The 25,914-nt window shown below is 40.0% G+C and overlaps 1 long non-coding RNA gene across 2 annotated transcripts in view; it reads right to left on the reverse strand.

The window, feature by feature from the left end:
* LOC110082163 (uncharacterized) overlaps window positions 1-25,914 on the reverse strand; it is a 121,496-nt gene that overhangs the window by 56,428 nt on the left and 39,154 nt on the right. For both annotated transcript variants that reach the window (XR_013537277.1, XR_012088357.2), the window contains exon 3: window positions 8,384-8,532. This is a non-coding gene — a long non-coding RNA (uncharacterized LOC110082163). The remainder of the gene's footprint in view (window positions 1-8,383; window positions 8,533-25,914) is intronic.

Here is a 25,914-nt window from a genome sequence, read left to right on the forward strand (position 1 = left end):
TATGCTTGCAAGGAAACAACCGAGGAGCAGGAACAGCCAACAGTTTGAGGTTATGGGGCCCCCACAATGGTCTTTGGGAATGGAAATGTAACTGATAAAAGGTTAGAGCTGAAATGGATTTAGAGCTGACAACAGTTCATTGTTACGTTTGTGCTTCTAAAGCCTCGAACGTGGCAAACGTGTGTCCTCATTGTGCAGTAAAGAGAACATTACAGACTTGTTTGTGCCACCAGAGAGTTAACTGAACAGTGCCGGGCTGAGCCAGTGCCATTTATCTTGCTAAAATGACACAAACTTCATTAGACCGAGCTGTCACACTGCTTCCCTCCTGATTAGTGATATGGCTCCAGCAAATAGATGGAATTTTGTCTGACTGCAATGGCTCTATAGTGGGCAGAGGAGACAGTTATACTTCATCTTGTATGAAGCCAGAATAATTGCTTCCTGGCTTTCTTTTTCTATGTCAGAAGCTTCCTTTAAGACCAACAGATTCTCTCTCTGTGTGTGTTCTTTTTGTAGGGTTTACAAAAGATTTTGTCTGCTTTGGGAGTCACTGGAATATCTTTTGCCAGCTCTGGATCTTTTTAGCATTCTCTCATTCTCTTGGACCCCACACCACATTTTAAGCTGGTTTATTGTGTATTTGGGACAACCTTGAATGGCATTCTCTTGAGCTGTCTCCTATTCTTCATTTTTGCCCAATTCAAAAGGTGGCTTTTGCCTCCCAGTACCCCTATTTGCAATATGGGGCAAAAGGAAAACACCACTTTCCTAGGCTTTTTTTGTTTTGAGATAATGTTATATGAAATGAGGACTGCAAACATTTAGTGCAGTGGTTAACAAAGTGCAGCCTTTCAGTGCAGTTTCAACATTACTGATTCAATAGAAAGTGCCCTAACATCGGTCCCAAGTTCCAAAGAGTGGAACACCCCACAAGGGATGCTTCTGTTGGCGGAAGAGGCTGTTTTTTTGCTGATTATTCTTTACACATTGCAGCCTTACTGCATTCTAAAATCTGTTCCAGGAAAGCACTGGAGATAGTGTTGTTGGGGCAAAGCAGAATCATCTGCCCCCTTCTACCAACAGTTGCCCGTATTAGATCTGATTCACTTTTGTCAACAGAAGAGTAACTCTGGAACTAAATGTATACTGTATTCATACCAAGAGCAACAGATTTTTGATGGTCGGGAGGGGGAAGGGGCACTTATTTCTGCCCATGAAACTCCACGTTAGGAAAGAACCTATCTTTCTTTAAAACTTCCCACCAGCTAAAAAAGATACTTTCCCACATGAAATAGTCTGATGGCCACAAAGTATAAACCCAGAACTCTCCTAGAGGCATGGGACTTCCTGCCAGCTCCAGCTGTGGGTTTTTCCTCTATGCTCCCTGGCCCTTCATGAGTCCCCATTCTCTTGACAGCCTTTGCCACTATCCACTTGCTTGATAAGGAAAGGAGGGCCATCTCTTCCGTGAGGCAGAATGAGACAATTGTTTCAGGTAGCAGATGCTAGTGGTAGTAGTAGGAGTAGGAGTAGTAGTAGTGGCAGGCAACAACTTATTATCGCTCTTATCCCCCAGGCTTCCAACCATTCCTTTCTCCTGAAGAACAGAGCCCCTCTGCTAGCCTGCTGCCTTTAGATATGGTGGAGGACACAAATCTATTCATAGGCTCATAGAATCATGAAGTTGGAAGGGGCCTACAAGGCCATGGAGTCCAAACCCCCCTGCTCAATGCAGGAATCCAACTTGTTCCAGCTTGTCTGCATCCTTCTTAACATGTGGTGGTTGGAATCTGACACAGTACTCAAGATGAGACCTAACCAGTGCCAAACAGAGGGGAACTAATACTTCATGTGATTTGGAGACTATACTTCTGTTAATGCAGCCCCCCAAAACTGCTTTTGTCTTTTTTGCAGCCACATTACACTATTGGTACATATTCAGCTTCTGATATACAACTCCAAGATCCCTTGTGTACATAGTACTGCTGAGCCAGGTAATTCCTCATCTTGCAACTGTGCATTTCTCCCCCCACCCCCTCAGGGAGTAGAACTTTGCATTTACCCCTATTAATTTTCATTCTTTTGCTTTCAACCCAATGCTGAGCCTATTAAGGTCTTTTTAAATTTTATTTCTGTCTTTCATGGTGTTAGCTATTCCACACAATTTTGTATCATCTACAGATTTGATAAGCATTCTTTGCATCTCCTCTTCCAAGTCATTAAGAAAAAAGCATTGAAAAGCACCAGGTCTAGGACTGAGCCTTGTGGTACCTCATTTGTTACCTCCTCCCAGTTTGAGGAGGAGCCATTGATAAACACTCTCTGAGTATGATTCTTTAACCAACTGTGTATGCACCTGATAGTTATGGAAATATAATTTAAATACTTATTAAGCCCTATTTGTTAATGGACTGGGGGAAAGCATCTTATGTTACTTTTTGAGAAGTGACTTTTTGGACTACAACTCCCAGAATTCATCAACTAACACAGACTTCTAAATGTAAATGAGACAGAAACTGAGTGAGACTTCTGTTGCCTGTGTGCTGTCACTGCCATCTGCAGTTCCCACTTTAGTGAGTTCTAGATCTTCACAAAGTTTTTTTTAAATGTTCTAATTCCCAGAATCCTCACTGCCCAATCAAAATTCTCATTAGATTCTGGTACTTGTAGTCTAATGCCCCCAACCTTTCATTACAAGGTTGAATAGATTTTTCTGCTGCTGAAGATGAACATGATGATGATGATGATGACTGGTCCATTGATCTACATGCAATCTAACAATTTCATATGATTCTCCCTATCCCCACCATCCCATATAGCTACCAGGCCAAGGGGTGGGGGAGAAAGATGTGTGCACAGGAGGAAAAAAGCAGTGCGGAAAAAGGCAAGTCCTGAGTATATAGAAATCGAAATCTTTTTTAATACCAAGCCTCAGTTATCATTTCATTCTGATTCCATACAGATAATAAAACCATTTATCATTCCAGTACCTGAGTGGACTCAATATCAGATGGAAGGGGGATGATTCATTCAATTGATTTCACTGAAATATTGGAGTATAGCCATGAGCTTTGTGCTCTGGCGCTTGTACTGTTTTCAATTTGGGGAGGGGGAGGGAATGGTGGTAATAAATAAACCATTGATTACAAAATGGTTTCAAACAATGCTTGACAGGACTGATTTACACCTGTAGCTGTCTTGCTGCAGACTGTAATGTGTTACAACTGAACCGGGATTGACTGAAGAGCAATTCAATGGTGACAGCTATGAGTAATGACACAACTTAGTCACTACAACGCATGCCAATTATGCTGGATATATGCTTAACGGATGGCAGTTTATGCCAGATAAAACTATTAACTATCTGCTACAGGCACAGCATAGGTTGTCAATATCATTTTGCAGAAGGACAGCATTACCTCTGATATAGGATCAAGATGCATATGCAATTACTATAGGTGACCACTGACACCTGAATAAAATTATCAGTATTCTGGAAAAATTTCCTGTGTGTGTGTGTGTGTGTGTGTGTGTGTGTGTGTGTGTGTGTGTGTGTGTGCAGACACATACACATACACATACACACACACCCTACACACACACGTGTTTATACAAACATACACATATAGGTATATTAATTTAATATATTTGCATTTACAACTAGAGTACATCTACATTTACATATGTGTGTGTACACAGTACATACAATTCTACCTATCTATAAAAGAAAACATCTGCAACTATTACAGCATTCCAAGGTAAGCACCACCTAGACGCTACCAATCCTGCTGGCATGGCTTTTCTGGCCCCAATGTCTTAGGATAATCCACAAAAATGGACTGTTGTCTTTTAAATTTGTCACAGACAATGCACAGGTACTTTCAAAATTGAGTGCAAAAGGTTACTCATATCTACTGCTTGCTTGTCCAATGAGTTTTAGCCCATTTACTAGAAAAGACGTACATCTGAGTTCCAGGAATTTATCTAGAAGGCACATGTTTTCCCTGCAGAGTGGGTCTTTTCACATCTGTACACATCTTAATATGGTTATTTGGATGGGCAACATGTTTGCATGGCAGTAGCTTCAAGACACTGTCAGCAAAAGCTACTTTCGTGTTGCTACCACAACTTACTTGATTAATATTGCTAAAATTGAAGCCAGGGTACCAATTATGTCACCATTATGGATCTGAATCCTGTTACCACTCTTGTTTGGAGTTTCACACTCACATTTAAGAATAACATATTTATGTCGAAAATAAACAATGTGAGAAAACGAACAGGTATAACACTGAACTGTAAATTTATTTGTGAATTGAAACAGGCTCTAATGCTCTCCCTCTGACTGTTAACAGCTCTTTACCAATTTGACATGGGAAAAACAAAACAAATATGATTTCAATATATTCGCGAAGGCTTTTACGGCTGGGATCTAATGGTTGTTCTGGGTTTTTCGGGCTCTTTGGCCGTGTTCTGAAGGTTGTTTTTCCTGACATTTTGCCAGTCTCTGTGGCCGGCATCTTCAGAGGACAGCAACCTGTGCTGGCCACAGAGACTGGCGAAACGTCAGGAAGAACAACCTTCAGAACACGGCCAAAGAGCCTGAAAAACCCAGAACAACCAAATATGATTTCAACTGACTTGGATTTAATGTTAAACTGTGGAATTTGAGAAGCAGGGGTGGTGGGGGCAACCAGCAGGCCTTCATATGTTGCTCTCCAATTAGCCCCCACCACTGTCTATGCTGGGCACAGGTGGCCCACCTTTGGGTTACAGGGAGAGAGGGAGCATCCTTAGACCAAGTCAGACCACTGATCCATCTAGCTCAGTAGAAATGACACTAAGGGGTGGACAATTTGTCCGGACATTGTCAGGCTTCATCTCCCATTCAAGATCATCACTGCCTAGAGCTGACAGCAGTTGTAGCTCAACCATATCTGAACGACCGCAGATTGCCTACCTCAGACTATCCTGATGGGCAACAGCTGTCCAAGATTTCAGACAGGAGTCTTTCCTATTCTTAAGTCTTCCTGGGGATAGCAAGGGTGAAGCTAAGATCATTTCCATACACACGATGTAGGCTAGGTACCTAGAACTTAACAACATTCATCAGTGCTACTGCTCTTATTATTGTATCCCATCACTGTCTTTTTAAATATCTCCTGCAACAGTGTTACCAGTGTAGCTCTGCTATACATGGCAAGTTATAACTTTTTTAAAAAAATTATATAATTATGTGCATATCCTGCCTGAATTCTTCATGGTGTCAACTGAAACAAAACATGAAGAATATAATGTTCAGCATGTATTACCATGTAAAATCAGGCAAAACCCCCCAAACCCAAACACACAAGCAGGCACAGAAACTACAAAAAAGGCTCGCCTTCTATTCAAATCATCCCCATACCTCTGCTATACATTTGCACCTCTTTAAATAATGCAAGATTTCCCTGAAAGGAAATAATTTCCAAAAGCAAATATCATAGACACCAAATTTAAAGGGGGGATGTATCCAAGTGAGCACAATAGGGATCCTTTCGCAAAAAGATACATATGCTCATTCATGCAAATATTGATCTTTTAAATTTTAATCCCAACTCTCTGATGGGGGCTTGCCATGCTGCTGTGATGCCTTTTTCCCCCAGCCCAATAGTTTCAAAAGAAGGTGAATGGAGGGGGGGGGCTGCAGAGTGCTTGGCGGTCCTTTGTTTAAAGAGTTGGGTGATAAATTCCAAACTGAGGAAGAGTTTGAAACAATACCCTCCCTGTGCATGCCTTTTGCAGACTGCAACTGTACCCATTTTAAGAAGCTAATCTGGTCTGAATGTCATGAAACTTTGGGACTCGAATGTACAATTTTCTAAAGTACCTATAAGATCTTGAAGTACAGCCTGAGGAAGATGAATTATGACTGAAAGCTAGATGTTTGTGGTAAGATCCAAAATTTAGTAGAAATGACAAGTTTTAAAGAGGAGAAAAAAGTTAAATATCAAGGAATTCAAATTACCCCCCCCCAAAAAAAACCAAGTACCTTGATTAAAAGGCAACTACATCAAACTAATTGGTCTGATTGGAAAATATATGGAAAAATGGTCAAAATTGCAATTATCATTTATGGGGAGGATTGAAGATGTGAAGATGAATATATTACCTAAGATGATATTTCTTTTTCAGACAAAACCAGTCCTGACAAAACAATTAATACCTCAAGAATTTATGCAAGGGAAAAAAACTAGAATAAAAATCAAAGCACTTCCAAGATGCAAAACAGATTGGTTTTGGTTTTCATGTTATAAAGCTGTGCTCTAGTTTGGATAAAGAAATGGATAGTTTTAGAAAATGACAGAATATTAAAACTAGAAGGACATGATTTAAATCTAGGATGGCATGCCTTCCTATGGTATAAAAAAGCAAAAGATAATAAACAATTCAAAAACCAGCTGATAAGGAAAGCTTTAAACTGGGTAAGGACCAAGATCCAGGAAGAAAATTATCATAAAGTTCCTGAGTGGGTCCCACCAATGGAAGCATTTGCACAGCCAACATTAATGGAAAAGAAGAAACTCTTGAGATATAGAGATTTGTTAAAAGAGGACTTAAGTATGAAATCAAGGGAAGAGCTAGATGAACAAGGTACAATACTTGATTGGTGGACAAAAATACAAATAGATTCCAGATATACAAGAGATAAAGCAGTAGGATTTTGTAAGGAACAGACATCATTGGATAAGATATTTCTGAATTTAAAGGAAAAACTGATTGAAATGATGTATAATTATCTACTAGAATTAAAAACACTGGATGAAATAATTAATGTATGAAAAAATGGGCCCAAAATGTGGGCCATAATATGAACTTTAGGTCATGATCACAAATATGGGAAGGTAATATTAAGCTACCAAAAGCAATTCATTAGAAAGAAAATACATATAAGATGTTCTATAGCTGGTATATGACTCCTGAAAAATTATTGAAAATATATCAAAGTATCTCCAACAAATGTTGGAAATGCAAATCAAAAGAAGGTAGCTTCTGTCATATGTGGTGGACCTGTAGGGAGGGTAAGAGCTTTTGGAAACTAGTCCATGAGTTTTTACAAAAAAAATGTGATCCTGTATAATTCCATATGAATCTGAACTGTTTTTGTTAAATATAATACCAGACTCGATAGAAAAAAAAAGATATTTGATCATACATGTAACTACAGCAGCAAGAATTTTATATGTCAAATACTCGAAAAAAAGAGGAGACTCCAACAACCCCGGAGTTAATAGAAAAAATTATTGAAGCAGCAGAGATGGACATTTTAACTGAAGTATTGAAAAACAAAGAAATTGCTGAGGAGAGGAAAAAATGGGAACCTTTGTATAACTGGGTGAGTGATGAGAATATGAAAGGATTAAAATTATGAGAAAGAAAATGTAAGATATAATTTTAGATTTTAAAGGCTTAGAAAAAAATGGTAAGACAAGTGTGAAGTAAGTTTAGTAAGAAACATATTGATAAAAGTAATAATGATATCTATTGTTCTCTATCACATTCTGTATTTTTATTTAACCCACTACTCTGATCCAAATCCCCTTCCCTATGATCTTCCCTTACCCAATGGAAAATGAATTAAAAAATTAAAAAAGAAAAAGAAAGCTAGCTGTTGTGGTTTGCTCGATTTTTTTAGAGGTCTAATAAAGGCATTGCCTGCTCTTGCATTTGTTTTGATTTGAAATAGGGTGCTGAATCACACAGTAGTCCTGCTGTAATCTTTTACAGCAGCCTTTTATATCTTTGTTTCTGAGGAGCAAAAAATGGTTTGTCTGAATTTATTAGTTTTCTTGATGAATAATTCTTGCTTGGCTATCCAAGCCCTTGGTTCTTTTTGCCTGTTTAGCTCACAAAATGTCAAGTACCTGCATGATTCTGGTTAGAACTGTAACTGCATCTGATTTGTTCATTCCGGCCTGAAAAGTCTCACCTTCCCAAGCCCCTGTTTCTCCCTTTTCCCTTGCTATCTTGTTTCATGTAACAATCTGATTAAAATGCTTTTCCTTACACCTGATGGCATACCCTTGTATGTAGCGCTTGGCTAAAGAAGCTTTCCAGCAACAGTTGGAACTGTCACAGAACATTATACTTCTAGGAGCATCTGTGAGGCTATCAAGAAAAAAAAAAGAACATTTGTGTTTTACCCTTTGCACTGAAGCCAAACATCTAATTCTACTTAAACAGGAATTTTCCATTAGCAGTGTTTTAAATGCAGGGGATCAGCATTTGTGAAACAGAATTTAGATCCATTACAGTCATTTATAATTTCATTTGTTAGGCTAGAAAAGTTAGAGAAAGCAACCCTCCTGGAATCCAAAATGGTAGAAAAACATACTGATACCTGAGAAGGTGAACATCACAGAGCCTGATGCTGAAGGATGGTGAGGTGCCAGCCTCTCATTTTGATGAAAGTATTTCTTCATTCACTGAATTGTTATTGTGAAGCATGGGTTGTACATCTCACTTGAACTGGAAACCACAGAGGAGGATCTGGGTAAATAAAACATAGCAATAATCTTAGAACTGCAAAGATGTCCTTGGATCTTGTTGGAATGAACCATGATTACATGGCCTTTTCCTAGGTTCACAGTACTAAACGATTCAGTCTGTGGGCATCAGCCACTAGGAAACATTTCACCTAGAGATATCTGAACACTCTTACTGTTTAGAGAGCTATGTGTCTTTTTCATGGAATGAGAAAGAAGCAGGGATGTAGGTCAGGTCTTTGGGTCTGAATCCCAAGTCCAAATCCAAGACTTTGGTACCAAGTCCCAAGTCCAAGTCCTTGGTACCAAATCCCAAGCCACAAGTCTGGGCCCCTATAAAAAAACAAGACGTTTTCCCCAGAAAAAAGGAGGAGGGTGGGTTCTGAGTCAAGTCCGAGTCATTGGAAAAAAAAAAAAAAACACCCACCTGAATTGAGTCTGAGTCAAGTCACCAGTGAGACTTAAGTCTGACCTGATAAGTGAGTCTTGTGACTCAAGTCCCCATCCCTGGAAAGAAGAATAGAGATGAAGGGAGGAATCTGGCGGCGCACCTTGTTCTAGTTCATTGCAACATTCAGATGGCTCTCAAATACGTGGGTAAATGCACACAACAAAATTCTGCCCATCTGCTTTGCGCCTGTTCAGTATTTTTGTATTTGTTTAGCGGCAGGCACATGTGCAAGCAGTTGCTCTCCTGCCTCTTAAATGAGATTTCCTAATTTAAGAATATCCCATAATCTCTTGAATAATAAGAAATGTGCCATCGCAAGACAGGTGGAAATGGGACCTGCTGCCACTCCTGACAAATTTGTCACAGCTGATATTGGAAGATATGAGAAGCTAAGTATAAGAATGCACAAAAATCAAATTTACAATCCTACCTTTTAAAAAAACCACCCTACCAACATACATAATACCACTTAGTTTTGCAACACTCTGGAATGCTTGTCAGAAAAATAAATAAAATATATACCTGAGGCAACCCAAATGATATTCCTGTTGCCTCATTAATCATATTTAATACCAAAGTCCAATAATGTTATCTTTGGTTCCAGCTTTTGCATCCCATAATTTAATATGAGTGCCTCTTTTCACAGAGTGAATCAGGTACCAATCCTGTCTCTTTCAACCTCTTTTATGCTTCTAAATTAGAAAACCCCAAGTGCCAGTTCATTCAGATATGAAATACAGTCAAGGTCACTGTAAAAGAATGGAGTAATTAACTTTCCAAGCATCTGTCTGTGAAGAAATGGAGCACTTGTAAAAGTGGGTAAGAGAACATGAACTGTTCTTTAAAAGGGCTTTTAAAAGAACCAGCCCAAAAGGGATAAAGAAGTGATAAAAGACAAAAGCAGGTTCCAATGGAATGATCATGCCACGCCTCAGCAACATATTCTAGAAGAAAATTTAGCTTTAGTCCAGAAGCAGTGTAAACAGAGGGTCAACTTGGTGTTTACAGGATTTGGGGAGAAAAATCTACTACTAATAACTGTGTTGGCTAGAGATACCCTTGCACACTTGGAATGCATGTGTAAGTGAGAGAGAAAATTCTTAAGGCAAATATTCTGTATATTTGCTAAATTAGAAAACAATTAGTTGTTTCCACTCATCCTGCCTAGAACACACCTGGTCATGTTTGATTTTGGAAATCCCAGTTAGTCAGTACTTAGATGGGCAACCAGCCACGAACTACCAAGATTCTTAAGGCAAAGCTAGAAAAGAGTCCTGCCTGCAACTCTGCTGATTTTTTGCCAGTCAGCATTGGCAATAATAGGCTAGTTAGAGCAATGATTTGTCATAGGTTAAGGCAGCTCCCTATGTTACCCAAACTCTCTCGGAATTGTGCCTAGCTAGGATGTGTGTGCTAATTTAACATTCTCCTGACAACCTGCACTAGCTAGCAGATACTTTATGAATCGCAAGGAAAGAGAAAGCCATTTTAAATAGATCTGCTTGCTAAGGTGGGATGGCAAAATAGCTCATTCGTCTTTCTCTTCTTACACATACTTTTTTCTCCCTGTAACTGCTTGCTCTATGGCAAACAAAGGCACAGAGAAATGTTGCCATCATGATGACTGCTGTTCTAGTCTACTCCACAGCAGGAAGTACACAGAGTTATATGGATTTAGAGGAACAGCAGTGCTGACTACTCAGATGTCTCCTTCCATATGACTCCATCTTTCACCTCTAAAAGGCCCAAGGTCACTTAAGATATTAAAACAAAAAATATGAAAAGCTACAAAACAATATATTATTATCATAATTTAAAAACTAAGCAGTTATCAATTTAAAAACTATTGTAAAGGTAAAGGTAAAGGTTCCCTTTGACATTTAGTCCAGTCATGTCTGACTCTAGGGCACGGTGCTCATCTGTGTCTCCAAGGCGTAGAGCCAGCGTTTGTCCATAGACAGTTTCTGTGGTCACGTGGCCAGCGTGAACAGACACGGAACGCCATTACCTTCTCACCATGGTGGTACCTATTTATCTACTTGCATTTGCATGCTTTCAAACCGCTAGGTTGGTGGGAGCTGGGACAGGTGATGGGAGCTCACTCCACCATGGGGATTCGATCTTATGACTGCTAGTCTTCTGACCTTGCAGCACAGAGGCTTCTGTGCCACCACATCCCACAAAAAATACTGCATAAAACAGTTTGAAGCCATTCTAAAACACATTTAATGATAAAAATAAGTATATTAGGAACAGCATACATACTACACTGATATTTACCTGATACGTGTTATATAATACCAGTTAAAGACTGTGCCTTGTGTTTTCTATTAATAGTAGTAATAGCATCAGCAGCAGTAGTGATAATAATAATATACTTTACCTTCAAGAACTCTGGGGTTAGGGGCACAGGACCCTCTCCATGCAGTTCAAAACCTGTGTATAACTCTTATGCCCCCCATGTAACTACACAGTATAAACAGTTAATTCACACACACGTGCGCGCGCGCACACACACACACACACACACACACACACACACACACACACACACACACACACACACACACACACACACACACACACACACACACACACACACACACACACACACACACACACACACACACCCCTCCCAACCATTGCCAGCCTCCTGGCATGACCCAGCATCTTCCCTGGTCACCATGCCGGGAGAAGGGCTGGTCAAGCCCCCACCATCAGACTTCAGGTCACTGCACCCGGGGCCTTGGTAAGACTGACACACACTGACGCAGACACACACACACACACATGCCTTTCTCAGGTCACTTCATGGAGACAAATGGCAACGCTGTATTTATTGAATACTTATTTATTTATTTGTTGAAATATTTACCTATTTATTTAATGAAATGTTTGAGTGTCTGTTAAAAACAATCCACGTATAACCAAAACTGTGCTGCTCAGACCCATACAATTCAAAAGAGCAGTGTAAATAACAACAAAAAACAGCCTGTTTTTTTTTTTTAATCCTGTTAGGCAGCCAGTTACTAAGAAAACACCTGCCTGAAGAGAAAAGTCTTTACCTCCTTGCAGAAGGACAGCAAAGAGGAGGCCAGCCTGGTCTCCAGCATGAGGGAGTTCCATAGTGTCAGAGCCCCAACAGAAAAGGCCCTTTCTTGTGTCCTCGCCGTATGGACCTGTGAGGGTAACGGGACCCAAAGAAAAGCCTCCCCTGATAAGTTTAAAACCTGGACCAGCTCATATTAATATTAAGCTAGATGGAACATTCTTCAGATGATTCAAATGCAGCTCTCTAAAAAGGCCTCTTTCTAACATCCTATGTTAACTCTGCCAAAGATTGGAAAAAATTACTTCTCTGGCGTACAATTCTCAAAATACTTTAAACAGTACTGGTATTCACCCATGGTGGTTTGGGTATTGTATGAACTGTATTCCAAAAAGTAATTTTTCTCTGGTCTCAGTTGTCTGCTTGTTACTGATAGCTGTACTGTATGCCTAAAGTAGCGATTTGTTGCAGCCCACACTGCTTATCTGCTGCCTTAGTTGGGCAATGGAAGAACAGAATGAAAAGATGCTGCAGTTCAGTTCTGGCTCCAGTCCGCAGTGGCTGCATAAGAGTTTTATGTTCCAGGAAAAGACGCTTTCACTTAGCCAATCAAAAGCCACATTATCCACTCCCAAGAGGCAGTACAGATTTCCCTTTCCACTGGTCCTCAAGAAGAGGAGCAGCCATTCCGGAATGGGTGGTGTTGCTATCAGAAACCCACATACGTTTTTTTGGAGCAGAGAGGCTCAGTAATTGTATTTATTTCAATGTATTCTCGAAGGCTTTCATGGACGGGATCTGATGCCTTCACAGGCAGAGTTCTAACTCCTGTCCTCTGAAGATGCTGGCCACAGAAAGTGGTGAAACATTAGGAAGAAAAAACTCTAGAACACAGCCAAACAGCCCAAAATGTATTTATTTCCATGTTTAGGGCTAAAGCAACGAATAAGAGTAAGAAGATTCCCTAGAGACATGCTGAAATTCTACAGGAGCTGCACAAAATTGTGGTGCATATACTGTACATAGCACAAGAACCACACCAAATCCTTCTCTCTCTGTGATATGCATTTCATCTTGCTAATTTTTAAAAATTTATTTACATTTTCCTATACAGCAAAGAGAGGACTTTACACTTGCAGAAAACATTTTCCATCTATCCATCATGTTCACTCTTTGATAAGATCCTCAATGCTAATTTTACATGGGTTTGTCAGCCCAAGCATTTAATTGTCAGGCTAAAGTCCATTAAAACTAAACACGAAACCCAAATAATTCAGTGCCCTGGGTTCATTCTGTTTAGAACAGAAATATATTTTAAAGAGAGTTGCTAGCTGTGAAGGAAGGAGAGCCAGTGTGCCGTCCTCCATGGAGCAGAGGACAGAGGAGAGCCCTGGTTGTGTGGAGGGCATATTGGTAAAAATAGAACAGGGGAAAGAGTAAGGGAAAGAGTCACTTGAGGTATGCTTGGCTGACAAGAAAGGGGAGGAGCTGGATTTGATTGTGAGGGAGGAGGGTATAAAAGGGGAGGAAAGGGCGCTGAGTTTTAGAATTCTAATGGGCGAACAACCTCCCACAAGAGACCAGGCAGTTCAAACAGAGTGGAACGCAGGACAAGAGGGATTTGCTACACTTATGAAAGAGTTCCCAAACTTCCAACTGGGAGGAGGTCTGCTGCCTGACCCCAAAGATGCGAGCTTGAAGTGAGAAGATTTAGAGCCTCATAGAATGGACAGTGGTAGTGTACCCTCACAACCAGTGTGGGAGGAGGAGGGTGATCCATCCCAGTCCCTCTTTACTCCAGACACAACGCGAGGGGACTGGGCGAGACACCCATGTTGTGGGACAGTATGTGCCATGAGAAGCACCGCACTGAGACCCATGACCAATCGGGAGCGATGTGGACCGGCCCCTCAGTGAGGAGTGAGATTAAAACTCCGGACGTCAGAGTAAGAAGTTATCGCCTGTTACCTGAGTTAAGCCTAATGGACCCTTTTGAACCTGGTGAATTGAGTTTGTTTAGTAATAAATCAAATCATGTTAAGAATATGGAACAGCCTCTGTCTCTTCTTCCCATGCCAACACAGGGGTCGCACATGGCTGACAACGAACCTAATTATACTAGCACATCACTTTCTCTTAGCAGGAAAGAGGTTTGATTCTTTTACTCTTGGATTCATTTTTCACTGATGGTGCTTTTTGTCTCAGGCCACCAATTCTGGTTCCCCCTTCCCCTCCTGGGATTCCACAGTGCTTCTGAGCTGATTAAAACTTACCTGATTTCTCATACAGTGCTTCCGCTAAGCTACTTCATCCCCAGAAGTCCATCATAGAACCATGATCAGCTGTTATCTGGGAAGCAGCTTGCAAATGCCATTCTTGTTACTTGTCCTGTCTTTCTCCCAATATACACAGGCTTGCTTGCTTGCTTTTGAAAAGAGAAGGGGAATTGTCCTACATTTTATTGTTTGGCTGAGCTGCCGTCAAGTTAATACAAATCCCCAGCAAATTGGGCAATCGTGAAGCAAAACTGAAGCTTAACTGCTGAAGCTTTAACATAATAAAAAGGCAAGCCTAAGGAAAGCAGACAACTTAAGTTGTATGCTGTGAGCAGTCAGACTGATGCCTTGTGCTGCAGGGTAATAGCACACACAGAGAGCAGAATCCAATTGTTGGTCCCAAGTAGAGCTGACTCATAGAATGCCTGAATACGTAAATGTTGACATATGAAATCCAACTGATTCAACAGGTCTGCTCGAGAAGAGACTAGCCCTGGCTACGACGCTGTTGAGGACTTTAACTGCAATGCTACCTCTCCCCCGGTCAATTCACCATAGGATGGGCTATTATCAGGACACATTACTTTTTGAGATAATTCCCAGAACCCTCCAGCCAACACGGCCACTGGTCATGCTGCCTGGGGGATTCCAGTGGTTGTGATCCAAAAAGACTCAGCTTATTACCAATCTGCCCAAGAGATTCTCATAAGGATCGTCGCAGCTGTTCCCATTTTTCCTGATTTGTTTTAATCTCAAGGTATTTTTACACTATCTATGAAGGCATTTCCAAATCACAGAAAGTTCTTATCAAAAACAAAACAGAACACACAACCATTTATATTGATGGAATTCAACAGCCACAACTAAACCCAGCGGAGAAAGGACTGCATTATATCTGTCTCTTGTGCAGCTGTTAAAAGTAAGCAGCTCATCAAAAAAAAGATAAAGACTGCACTACAATTCAACACCACAAACAGTTAAATACATAGGGATCCAGAGGCAGACTTTCAAGTATGAAGCATTCAAAGCCCTCCACCTGGATGGCTGACTCTATCAGTTTTGCTTCTCCTACACTACATTTTTAAACAATTTCCATTTTTTTCATACTCTTAGACACAAACAAACCAAAGGAAGTTATCATCTATCTCTAAGAGCTTCCCCCTAAAACTCACAGGCACTGGCTACGACTACCTTTGCTTGTTGTAAATGTTACATCTGTGGAAAAGAATGACCCAGCCAGGAATATATGTGTGATGATGCCACCACCACCTTTGTATAAAGGCACTTCACCTCTGACCCCTGGTACAACATTTTATTTTTACTGTCTCTTTCAATTCAATGTGTCTTGCATTGCAGCCAGGACAATTCTGGATGCATCTGCAATATATTACAGTAGTGTGTGTCTATACCACACAGAGCAGCTTGATACAGCTTTAACTGTCATGGCTCCATCTTATGGAATCCTGTAAGTTGGTGGGATTTCTGAATTGACTGAACCATAGGTCAAAAGATTCTATATGACTCACCAAATTACGAACCCTAAGATTCACTAGGATGTAGTCATGGCAGATAAAGTGGAGTTAAATAGGTATAACTGTGTCCAGCAGATACTCTCTCAATTCTATATGAGCTCTGATACATTGTCAGCAGCAGCTGAGACCCAAGTGAGACCTATTTGGACTTCCCAGCCTTCTGGTTTAGGCTTGCATGTAGTGCCTGTGGTCTCCCAAAGAAGAACTACGTTGGGAACCATGGAGACTTTAAAAAGCAGGCACTGTTCATAGACCAGGCCTCTGCCTCACTTGAAATAAGGTTGGGTGAGGGGAGAGTTTGGAATTGTTATTAAAACAACAACACATTTATTAGTCCTTTTCTTCTAATACTTATGTATGTATTCACCAGGAATACTTTTTAAATGGTGCTAAATACTGTAATCCGTCAAGAAAAGTTCCTGAAGGAAGGAAGGAAGGAAGGAAGGAAGGTACTGCTTCTAAGGTGCCAAATTCCACACAGAATAAAGAAATGCATTTTGCTAAAACAAGAATATTGATATACTTACGCCTGAGGAGAACCCCCCCAAACTGTGGCTAAGAATAACCACATTATGAATTGTGGTGCTTTGCAATATACTGGTACGTACTGAAAATATTTTCAAGGAATAATTGGAAATCCTCCCTCCATTTAATCCTCAAAACTAGGCACCTCTTCTTTATTTCTGTAAGTAAAAATACTGACTGTAGTGGAAGCCGGAACAGCAACACTGGCAAGGACAGAATTGAAGAAGAGCCATGATTCCCCCAAGAACTCCTCCTGAAGGTGGCATCAGCTTGTAAAAACTCAGCTTTTACTCAAGAGATGCTGTTCTTTCCTTTTGCTTTCATCTAGAAAAGTACAAGCACAAAAACTGCTGCACACCCACTCTAAAACACAATGCTCCCTTCCTAGCAGCATTCAGTTGGCTACAAGCAACCCCCTCATACTTTTGATGTTATCATAGCATATAACAGTAATCATTACTGCTGCTCTGCTCACAACGGCAACTCATGTTGCATGTTACTAATGTATTGTGTCTACAATACCAACCTGCCAGAAAAGGCGCAGAAATATTCTCTGGTTCTTTCTAGTGGCCAATTCTGATATTCGAATTTGAAAATATTTACAGAAATGAAGGACAAAACAAAACAATGGCTCTCTTCCTACTTAGGATTGGTACAGGAATGGCATAAAATGTAAAAAAGAAACAAAAACAAAACAAATTCTGTCAAAATGTTTCTAAAAATGCCTCAGAAACTCCTTTTGAAAATACCTGGGGTAAGTAGAATAATACCAAGATAATACCTGGTTTACTGCAGGAACCATAGTAAAAGAAGCAGCCCCACAGACAAGGTGGAAGAAGCCCTATCAAAATATGGACTTTCCAGTTGCTTTTAAATACTTTTGCTAAAAAATTAAATCTGCAAGTTTTGAAAGCACCTTTTCTAATCAAAGGAAAGATTAATCAGATTTATTAATGCAACATATTAAATGTTGCAGCCTTAAACATTATATATGTGTGTCAACTTTATTTTATAAATAGCTGCTAAGGACAACTTTTGGCTAATGGCTGCTTCTACCTCTTTGTGTTATACAGAATTTATCAGCTCATACGTACTGTATTCATTAATCATACCTGGGTAATAAGAACTAGTGGGAGACTCACTAATCATACCTGAAACTACAGAATATGGAAATATATTTTTGTATAAATCATACAGCTGCTCTTTCCTTTAAAATTTATCTAGGTCAGATTTGGAAAAAAATATATAAAGGTCAAAAGAGGAACAGAAAGGTGTGAGTACCCACACATCAGTATGCAAGAGTATATATATATATCATGATCTCAACAGGAAGTGGTAGATATGATTCTGACACAAAAGATGTGTCAGCAGACCTAATGGTGTAAGGAACAAACGCCTAGACACTGAACTAAGCACATCAGCCAGGAGATCCTCAAATCAAAGGTGTCCATCAGGCTGGATTCCCTCAAGGGATCAATGTCCTTCAGGGCTTCATGATCCCAGTAAACAACACTCTGTGTTGTAAAGAACTGAAAGAGTTCTGACATATTGTGAAGGCTACCACTATGGCCAAAATTTGTCCAAAGGAGCCTCGTGGCACAGTGGTTAAACTGCTGTACTTCAGCCAAAACTGTGCTCATGACCTGGGGTTCAATCCCAGGTAGCGGCTCAAGGTTGACTCAGCCTTCTATCCTTCTGAGGTCAGTAAAATGAGTACCCAGCTCGCTGGGGGGGGGGGCAATGTGTAGCCTGCATCATTCACTTGTAAACCGCCCAGAGTGTGCTTAAAGCACTATGGGGCAGTATATAAGCAGCACGCTTTTGCTTTGCTTTGCAAAGAGAATTTTAGTTACAGTATTCTCATTCAGTTTGATAGAAACAAAATTCCCTTTGAAAAGAACTTCAAAGGAGGATGAATTTCTGCAAAGATCTCTCAGGTGAAGTTCAGAATCCTTGTGCTTACCTTATTATCACGTGGCTAAGATAATGTGGTGTGCATGCCTTGTCTTTCATTATATAATCTCTGTGGCAGACGGCAGTACCTTCATCCCCCTGGATTCCCTCATTGCAATTAAAGCTCAGGGTAAGATGTCATAAGGTTACTCCTTCCACAGGGATTTTTCAGATCAGGAAGTGTGGATACCCAGAGAGGCTTCAGAGCGATGGAGAGGTGTGCAATTGAAATAAAAAACAAATGCAGCACATATGGCCACATTACAATACCACAGTAAGCTCAGAAATCTAATGAAAAGAAATGCTAAAGGCCTCTGAGAATGAAGCAGAAAAATGGAAACCACTTTTATAGGAAAATAAACCCCTGGAGAAATCCATGGGTCAAGCTGCATTACTAGCTCTAGCCCTTTCCTGGAACTGGACAAAACACTGTTCCCCCTCATAGCAGCTACAGGGCTTATACGAAAGGTGGTTCTATTATCATTTGCAGTAAAAACAAAAGGTTATCTAAAAATGACTATTCAAATGTAATGTTTGAAAGGCTTGCAGAAGATGATGAACCCTGGAGAATGATATCAAGTGCAGAGTCAAACTCAAAACATACTCTTCCAGGAAACATTCTGAGATACTTTTTTTACTCTCTCCTCTGAAATAACAGGCCATTTTCAAAAACATCTCTACTTCTCCTGGCGGCCACCTCCCTGCTTCCCATAGAGTTATTGAACATAATTTCATAGGGTTATTGAACAAATGCTGCAGGCAAACAAAACAGATAGGTACATAGGAGACACAGACAGACGGGCATGGGGATGTTGATCTCTCCTGACAATGTGCCTCATCTTAGATCACTTAAATACCTTAAGTGATGATATATTGTTGCCCTTAAGTTGGTTGTCCGTCCATCCATCTGTCCATCCAATTTATTTCTCCATTTCTCAAAAATAGACTAAAAACTAATTTTAAAAACAGTTTTTAAATACCAAAGTCCTTAATAATATATTTAAAACAATATTTAAAAAACCAAAGGCCATACAGAACTGTACCAACCAGAAGCTCAACAAGGATTGACTTAGTCTGGTTTTCCTTGGGAAGAAGTTCAATAATTTGGGTGCTGTTACGGAGAAAGCCCTATTGCTGCTTCGAAAATGTCAGGAACGGAACCTCTGTGTGTGTGTGTGCGCGTGTGCGTGTGCGTGTGTGCGCGCGTGTGCGTGTGCGTGTGTGTGTGTGTTTCTACACATAAAGCACATGCAGTATCAATAAGCTACATATCCTTCCTAAATGTTTTCCCACTTCCTTTGAAGTAATACACTGAGGGAAGAACAGCTCAAAGACTGGAAATACTAATTCAACTGTACTTTGCAGCCTTTTCTTTTAAAACTAAAAAAATATATACATGCTCTCAAAGATAGCAAGAGATGCACATAGGTGACAGGGTGCATGGTGGGGTTCTATTCTGTATGCAAATAGTGACCAAGGTTCAGAAAAGCACTTAAAACATGCATTTTCCACACTAGGATTGAGTTGAAACAGTTCCTGGAGAAGCACACCAATGAACTCTGACCAGATTGAAAAGCAGTGGGAAGCAATTATTTCAAAATATGCAACATAGTCTTGCTCCTGTCAGACCATGAAATCTATGTTTATTTCTTGCCAGAGATGCCAAACAGCTACTGCCTTTCTGCAAAAATTCCACCTCAGCAGCATCACTCTTTCTCTGTGTGTATCCTCCTTACATTCATATATTTACTGCTCTTCAGACCTCTCAACACAGTCACAAACAAAATCTGAATGGAAAAAATTATATCCTTAATCACTTTGCAAAAAGCTGGTTTAGTACTTCTTCCTGCCCTAACTCAAAATTTGAACTTTAAAGCTCACAAGAACTTTAAAGCCATTTTTACCATATACAGTAGAACTTCTTATCCATGGGATCAGTATCCAATGATTCACTTATCCAGGGTCTAAAAATATTAAAAACATTAAAAGAAAAAAAAATCCAGAACAATATTCATATATATATTACCAGAAGCAGCCACTAGAGGGAGCCAGAGACTGTGTTATGATTACTTGTTAGTGAAGAATACATAGCATGGCCTCTGGCGCCCTCTAGTGGCTAGTTATGGTAATGCTTATGAAAATATGTTTTCTGGATTTTTTCCGTTTACCATGTTATATACAATATATACGGTTCTCTATTATCCATGCTTTTCAGTATCCACAGGATGGTTTGGAACCAATCCTCAGTGGATATGGGGGTTCTACTGTATATGGTAAAATATATACCACATCCAATATGAAGATAAAAGGTATGGCATTATTCTGTATTCCAAGAATAGTTGTAAACCATTTTAAAGAAGATGTATAAAATGGAGTCTGGATCATATGAACAACCAATGAACGGCTAGCCTACCCCCACTACTATGCACAAATGAGATGTTACATTTTTTCTTATAGCTTCATGGGTAGAAGAGTGGGAGAACAGATACCAAACTGAAAGGAAGAGTGGTGAGGGTCTTGCAGATTAAATAGATAGATGGACCAACACAGCAAATACCTACCTCTCTAGCATCATCACTACAGCCTCAAAATACTGTATATGGATAGGGGAGAATCAACTGGGGCCAAATTATGAGAAGGAATCAAACTGGGTGCAGACCCTGGACTGTCTGTTCAATATGAAAGTCTCTCTTCTCAGCCCAGAAAACCAAACCAAACACACTCTGAGCAATAAACCCCCAACAACAAATAATTAAAATAACAGTTAGATTTCACATTATAACATTTCCATTCTCTTCCACAGCAAGGATGAGCAACCTTTGACCTTCCAGCTGTTTTGGATTACAAAGCAGAGCATCTCCAGCCATAATGCTTAATGGTTATTATCAGAGTTGCAGTACAAAGTCACTGCCTACCACTTTTCTAGGACAGCCTCCCAGTTTCCAGAGAGATGGTCATCCAGTAGGAGCAGGGGCAAAGTCCAATATACTCATGATTTGCTCCCCATCCTGGTAGAAGGTAGTAGCTCTTGTGTCAGTGAATTTCATACCTTTTCTGAATAAAAGTAGTGCTTGGCTCTGCCTGGCTTCTCCGGCTACTCAATGGGCCCCAGCAGTATCTACCCCTGCTGACTGAGTAGAATAGTTTAACAGACAGGTAACACTTCTAAATGACACTAACATAAACTCTTAATGAAGAGCATTACTAGTGTTTGGAAAAACTTTGGAACGTATCTATGAATATGCTCAGATTCTAGGCAGGGGTGGGAGTGGAGGTTGCAAAACATTCTACCAAATACAAAATGATGCTTCTCAGGTTTCTTAAAAACAGCCATAACATGTTCCTGCTCCTTATGGCCAAAAAGGAACAACACACACTTCAAATTACATGGGCTGATGCCTGATGAAACCACAGAAGCCAAAGGCTTTGTTAAACAGCATTTATCTTTAAAAGGAGTATGTCCTTGTTCTAAACTGTGAGGAACAGCAGACTATGAATTGTGCAAAATGAAATCTATTAAGCAGGTCTGTATGATTCAGATTACAGAATCTAAATTTCTTAGTGCAGAAATCCAGTGTTTACAATGAATTTTACAATGTAGCACCTAGTGCTCCTTATTAAGCAGACAGAAATGAGGAAAAGGTTGTGCCAGCACCTGTTCAAATTCCCTTTCTTTGTTCTGCCCACACAGATACAACAACCAGGCATTCTGCCCTCAATTGGATAGCACTGCAAGTATTTTTCAAAAGACGTATTATTTTCTTTGTGTTCAAAATGCCAAATGATTTGGGGTACACTATAACCTAACAGAGCTGTAATAGAAACCAAATTAATATATTCAATAGAATGAACAAAAGTGGGGAGGGGGGAGCCATTATAAATACATTTCCTGAAAGCAAAAAAGAAAGGACTGAACTGAAGAGGGCTAGAAACATAATGAATAGCAATATAGCACAACCCACAGACACACACACACACACACCATCTAACATAGACCATGCCTGTAAAAGACTATGGTTCCTATGGATAATTATCTCTACATGATTCAGGTACATTTTAGAATCATTCATTAACCCTACTGGCAGTATTTGCGGGGGGGGGGGAATCATTTATAGTTGTGTAAGTGAGTGGGTTCATCCAATATGAACAAGACTGGGAAGTCAAATATCCTGTCTCTGAGAAAAGACAGAAGAGCTAAATGTGAATAAGAAGCCCCAGTCACATCACTTAATAAAACTAAAATAAAGCTCAGAACAGCTGCTTGAACGACACTTCCCATTATAAACTCTTTTACCCTTTGCACCCAAAGGTCCCCCGATCTCACAAACAAAACAAAGCCAACAACGCCTATCCAAGTACTTCCTGTTTCAATGGTCATTTCCACCCCAGAGCTGTCTGGGGTGGAGACCCAATCCCTCTGAGGTTGCCTGAACAAATTTCTAGCCTTAAGTAGAGTGAACCAATTTGCCAGAATCCTGCTGGTTAACCACAGTAGACTCACTGAATTCACGGTGTTGGCTCACCACTCAACAACCGATTCAATGGCTGAAATCCTGTTGCAGAGTATAGGCCAAACCATAACTTTCAACCTGTTCCTCCCTGGTAAGGGTTGTTTAGTGTGAGGAACAGACCAAAAATTAAGATGTGGCTTATGTTTAGCAACAGGATTTCAACTATTGGGTCTTTGTGGGACTAGCAATAGGGTTTGGGTTTTAGGTCACTTTTAGGGTTTAGGTCAGTTAACTCACCTACTGAGTCATGACTTATGTCATGACGTATGTCATGACGGGCTATGTAGCTTTCATTTCCATCAATATTAAACAGCAAACATTTATATGTTTTGGTCCAGAAATGAACAATAATTTTGAGAAAGAAGGCCTTCACACTGTAAGTGAGCTTGTGGAAATGTTTTCTGGATCCTGTTTTTAGGAGGGGAGGAGCAAGAAAACACAAACTATCCTGCCTCAAAGCTGTGAAGCAACAGCATATTGCAACAATAGCACAGCAAGAGGAAAACCTTGGAGACCTTGTGGTGCAAGGACGTCTTGCCTTCTGCTTGTTTATGTCTACTGCTGAAGTGCTGCTTTTAGGAGGATGGAAAACTGCATGTCTTGCAGTGCTACCATAGTCCTAGACTGTTTGCCAGGGGCCAGAGCAGGCTAAAGGTATCATATAGAGCTACTCCACAAAATGAACAGCCCTACTGGATTTCTGGGAACAAAACTGTGGTAGGCTGTATTACTGACCTTGTCTCAGTTTTACCCCAGAAACGTTGTTTTCTGCTCCTCTGCATCGCTGGAGCAGCATCTCTTTTCTGCCAAGCTTTCCCCCCCCTTCTCTATATTTTCCACTCTACACACACAAAAAGGAACTTGCCTTCATGCAGAGCAGCAGAATAAAAACTGAACCATCCAGAAAGAGCCAAAACTAGTACGTAAAGTGATGGAAAAGGAATTATATTTCTCACGCTTGAATTATATTTCTCCCTTCCTTGTCACTACAAAATGGTGCAGATCAGCTTTCTAAAATAGAAAGTCTGAACTCTCTGTTCTTTGTTTGTGAGTCAACTGACAGTGTACCTAGACTACATGGTTATATCAGTTTGCTATCACTTTAGCTGTCCTTTCACCCTACTAAATCCTGGGATTTGCAGATTAGCAGAAGTACTTGGAATTCTCTGGCCTGGCTATATTCTGTAGGAGTTTATAGTTGGTGAAGCACTCCAAATTCTCTGCTAGAGAACCCTTCTGAACTAGAACACTACAGCTGTCTAGCATTTTCAGCACCTCTCCGAGAGCCTGTCATGGGTGCAGAATGCAGACATTACACACTCTTTCTGGCCAGCACCAAACCATACAGTTGGATGGAACTGTGCCCATCCAAGACAATCTTATAAACCTTGGAGCCCTAGAAAAAGGTTTTGAGGCTCAAGTGGACCATTCAAGATCAGTCTAGTTCATTCAGAGGGTGGGCGGGTGGGTTCATGGGGGAAAGAGGTGAGATGCTTGCATATGCCTAGGCCATGCCCATGCCCACCAACCCTATCTCTTCCCACCAATTCACTTTTGCCACCATTATCCCTAGCCCGGTGTTCTAAGACACTGGTTCTTAACCTTGGGTTACTCAGGAGTTTTGGACTGCAACTCCCAGAAGCCTTCATCACCAACTGTGCTGGCTGGGGTTTCTGGGAGTTGCAGTTCAAAAACATCCGAGTAACAAAGGTTAAGAACCACTGTTCTAAGACTGCTGTTGCTGGCCTCCTTCTTTTTCTGGACCTGGATGTGGAGAGATGCTGTCTGGTATTCCCTACTCACCTGCTTTATGCAACAGGCTGTCATTAACCCATAGACGTTCATACATTTATCATTTTAGTACTTCCTGCACAAATTAGCAGCTTGTTCAGAGAAAGCTACACATTCAGCAATAGCTACTGTATACCTTCCTACTGACAAGAAACAATCCGGAAATGATTATACATACACTCATCATTGCAGGGATGAGCACATTTGTCAGCTTTGGTTTCACCTATATGCTTAAAAAAATATGTTCTCAAGTCATTTCTGTCACATGTATGAACAAAGGTGCAAGTGTTCGAGTCAAAGGAAATTCTCAACTACATGCACCAGTTAAATCAAGATACGCTTGCATATCTGTGGCCACAATGCACATACTCTGGCAGAGGCAAGCAAAGCACAGTCCTCCAGATGTTGCTGAACTTTGACGCCCAGCATGGCCAATGACAAGGAAAGCTGGGAGAAGCAGTTCAGCAACACTTAAGAGGGTCTCAGTTTGCATGTTGCACAAGAAGGGGACATTGAAAGACAAGGCATTATTTCCTATAATATTCACTTTGGTCATATAAGCACTTCAGCTTCTGTCAGAGTAAATATTAATATTACTGACATAAAGGCAAAAAATTGACAGCATAAAATGAATTTGCATGTTGATGATATGCTTTTACTTCTTGAGAACCCCTTAAAAGTATAAGGTCATTAAAACAAATATCGGAAAATTTAAACTGCCACATGGGATTAAAAATTAAGTATCAAAAATTTTAACTACTATGTATAAACATTCCCATAGTAGAACAACGAGAAATTAAGGTGATGTCTAACCTAGATCTGTGTTACTCTAGCTTTAAATATCTAGGAATCTAATTTTTAAAAAAGTAGAAACTAATTAACATATAGAAAATTTAAGAATGTGCTATTTCCACATGGGAAATTAACCCCCCCCCCAAATTGGGAGAAAGACAACCTAAAAACAAGAAAAATAAATTAATTAATTAATATAAAATTAAGAAATTAGCTAAATTAGACTTACTTTTGCAATAGTAAAAGCTTATATATTACCAACATTTTTATTTTTGTTTTTAAAAAATACCTTTACATGAAAAAAAATAAAATGGTGTCAAAAATGGGCAGGGACAATAATTAGAACTCTTAAAATTTATAAACAGTGTAAAACATGAACCAGCCACAAAAGAGGGATTGGCTATATCACATTTAATAAAACATTACAAAGCCTTTAAAATTAGTTCAGGCAGTTCAATTTGTACAGGTGAATAAGGCCCCTTACTAGAGTCAAATAGAGGTAGCTG

This window comes from Pogona vitticeps, chromosome 6 (assembly GCF_051106095.1).
Source record: "Pogona vitticeps strain Pit_001003342236 chromosome 6, PviZW2.1, whole genome shotgun sequence".
Classification (NCBI taxonomy): Eukaryota; Metazoa; Chordata; class Lepidosauria; order Squamata; family Agamidae; genus Pogona; species Pogona vitticeps.